The 3,509-nt window shown below is 40.5% G+C and overlaps 1 pseudogene; it reads left to right on the top strand.

The window, feature by feature from the left end:
• Positions 1 to 628: 628 nt before the first annotated feature.
• LOC122761750 lies at positions 629 to 1,659 on the top strand (annotated as a pseudogene).
• Positions 1,660 to 3,509: the final 1,850 nt, after the last annotated feature.

Raw genomic sequence — 3,509 nt, 5'->3', positions numbered from 1 at the left:
GACCGTGAAAACAAGTTAATATATGTAAGTAGACCTCCATAACTAACATATATATGTGACCATGAAAACAAGTTAATATATGTAAGTAGACTTCCATAACTAACATATATATGTGACCATGAAAACAAGTTAATATATGTAAGTAGACCTCCATAACTAACATATATGTGACCGTGAAAACAAGTTAATATATGTAAGTAGACCTCCATAACTAACATATATATGTGACCATGAAAACAAGTTAATATATGTAAGTAGACCTCATAACTACCATATATATGTGACCATGAAAACAAGTTAATATATGTAAGTAGACCTCCATAACTAACATATATGTGACCGTGAAAACAAGTTAATATATGTAAGTAGACCTCCATAACTAACATATATGTGACCATGAAAACAAGTTAATATATGTAAGTAGACCTCCATAACTAACATATATGTGTGACCATGAAAACAAGTTAATATATGTAAGTAGACCTCCATAACTAACATATATGTGTGACCATGAAAACAAGTTAATATATGTAAGTAGACCTCCATAACTAACATATATATGTGACCATGAAAACAAGTTAATATATGTAAGTAGACCTCCATAACTAACATATATGTGTAATACAAGCATTCTATGTCACCTGCAGAGCATTACGGAAAGGCAACAGTGTGCAGAGCTGTGAGGAAGGTAACCCTCACACTGAAACGCCTGTTACCAGTGATGGTGGTGTTCCCCGGACACAAACCTGTTCGCACCTTCAAAGAGGAATTCCACAGGATTGCAGGTTGTGACTGATGTAGAAATCATATATACTGTAATTTGAAATTATGATATAGGCCTACATTCTGCTGCGGCCTCAGAGTGGGGTCAGTAGCTTAATTAGCTGTCATTTTGCAGGCCTTCCAAATGTGATAGGATGCATAGATGGGACACAAATCCCTATTACTGCGCCTACACAAAATGAAGGGGACTATGGGAATCGAAAATCCTTTCACAGCATCAATGTCCAGGTATGTGACCTACCATCTTAAAAAATATGTACATGAAAATGTATACATTACAATACAACTAATTCATGTAATTCTCTGCACTGTAAAGATCATATGTGACGCAGCTTCACTACACAAATGTAGAAGCTAAGTGGCCTGGCTCAGTTCATGATTCCCGGATCTACCGGGAGTGTAGTCTGAGCAACAGATTTGCACGTGGTAAGGAAGCTAAAGCTTTGTACAAATGTTCTTTGTCTCCCTTTCTAAATGCACTCAAATGTGTCCTCTATAATTACAGGAGAGTTTGATGGCTACCTGCTGGGGGATCGAGGCTATCCATGCCAGCCCTCTCTGTTGACCCCTTAACCTGACCCTGAGCCGGGGCCCCAACAACGTTTTAATGTGGCCCATTGCAGGACTAGAGCCCGGGTTGAGATGACCATAGGCATACTCAAATCCCGGTTCCAGTGCCTGCGTAAGCTCAGGGTCACCCCAGAGAGGGCATGTGACATCATTGTGGCATGTGTTGTTCTCCATAATATTGCAATTATTAGAGGAGAGCAACACCCTGCTGTACAAATCAATGACGCTGAGGATGACCATCCCATCCCTGCAGATGTTCAGGATGGAAGGGCTGTAAGGGACCTCATCGCCCGAAACCACTTTTGATAAAAAATAAAAGACAAATTCACATGTGATTTGGTTCTTCTTTATTCCCTAAAAGTACAAAAGCAACAGTCAGGATTTGTAATATAGTTCCAACTATTAACATATTTCACATATTCACCTGTTTCACCATGACAATGCACCCACCTCAACTGGTGTTCAAGTAATAGAATTTCCAAGTCTGTTTTTCTGATTTGCCGGTCCAGGTACACCATTTCTTTCTCGGTTTTTTGAATGGTTTTCATTAGGTGCACCCTGTACAACTCTTTTACCGGCAACTGGGAAACATATGGACGACATTTAATTCCTGCAGTTCTACATACAGATTTAACATGGTATTGACCAAAAATCTCACTGTGTCAAGCTGTGCTCTAGAATTTGATGGACCCTCCTCTTGGTGATGCCCAGCCATGTTCTGTTGAAGGACAAGAATGTGCTAGTTTGTCCATTATCTATGCTCATCACTTCAGTGTACATGTCAAACTCCAAATTCCACTCAAGAATGTAAATGAATATGAATGGGTAGAGCAGTGCCAGTAGCTATACATAATATTAAGACACACTTCAGTAGGCCCCTCCGGATCTCTCCCTGTGGCAGCAGACAGCGTTTCCTCATCATCATCCTCCTCCTCCTCCTCCTCCTGTGATGCAGGAAAAGATACTGTTTCAGAATACTTTGAACTACCATCTGAGGCAAGATCTGAGTATGGAATACTTACAGCTGCAGGGTTAACAATTGTTTCAGTGGGAGGCTGAACCAGGCAGATGACACCATCCACAACTGTTGGGTGGGTGGATTTATATTTGTTAAAAAGTAGGCGCTTTTTATTTAAAAAAAAGACATAAGTGTATACTTGCATCTGATGTAGGCACTTGTGTCCTGGGGGGTGACAGGCTCAGATGAGCTTCCCCCGGTGATGCCTTCAGCCACAGGGCGACCCCTGTTTTGGCTGAGAGCCAGCTCCTCAGCCTCTGTCAGAGGTGGTGGAGGTGGCCCTCCACCCGTTTTTCGGGCCTCTGCCTTCTTTCTGTTGGCTGAGCAGAACTCAATGTTTGCAATCTGAATTAATAGTTACGTTACGTTTAATAGCCTAAGTCAATTAAAAAAAAAATAATAATCTAAGTGAGGTGCAATCATCGCCTAGCAAAATATGCCTTACCTTTTTGAATGATGTTTTTATGTTTCATTTTGAGCTGCTTCCAAGTCCTCCTTTCTCCTGTTGGATTGCACCTAAATGAAAAACTCAGATTTCATTCCTACTTATATTCATAACTAGAGGCTATGCTACGATCTGACGGTTAAATGTTAGGTCAATGGAATAGTACATTCAAACTTACGTTTTGACTCGGGCAGCAATTTTCTCCCATGCGGTCTCTCTCTCCTTCGCTGCTGCAGCTGTGTTGCATTTGCGGCAAAATATGTGCTCATATTCTCCGTAGGCCAGCATAAGGATCTCCAACTCCTTCTCACTGAAATAAGTTGATCTTTTTTTTTTCTCGGTTGTCATGGTATCGGGGCTCCATTGATGATGGCTTTTTATAGTGGTTGTGCACACACGTAACTCAAGGTTAACATACTCAGAGTTGATTGAACTAACTCAGATCAGCTGTTCTGGAACCGGATATTCAGAGTTTCCCTACTCAGAGTAAGTCAACAACAGAGTTTGTTGAACTTGCTTTCTGGAATACCCCCCTGCAATGACAAGAGAGTTAGTGAAGGCAGATCAAGACAAGAAAAATAAACAAAAAACAGTCCCTAAGCAGGTGACCCCATGACAACATCAATAATAAGGATTATAACATTAAAGGATTATTACTGTGATTATTATAATGACCAAACCTGAAAAGAACAC

This window comes from Solea senegalensis, unplaced genomic scaffold, assembly GCF_019176455.1.
Source record: "Solea senegalensis isolate Sse05_10M unplaced genomic scaffold, IFAPA_SoseM_1 scf7180000014965, whole genome shotgun sequence".
Classification (NCBI taxonomy): Eukaryota; Metazoa; Chordata; class Actinopteri; order Pleuronectiformes; family Soleidae; genus Solea; species Solea senegalensis.
This window is presented reverse-complemented; position numbering and strand designations above follow the sequence as displayed.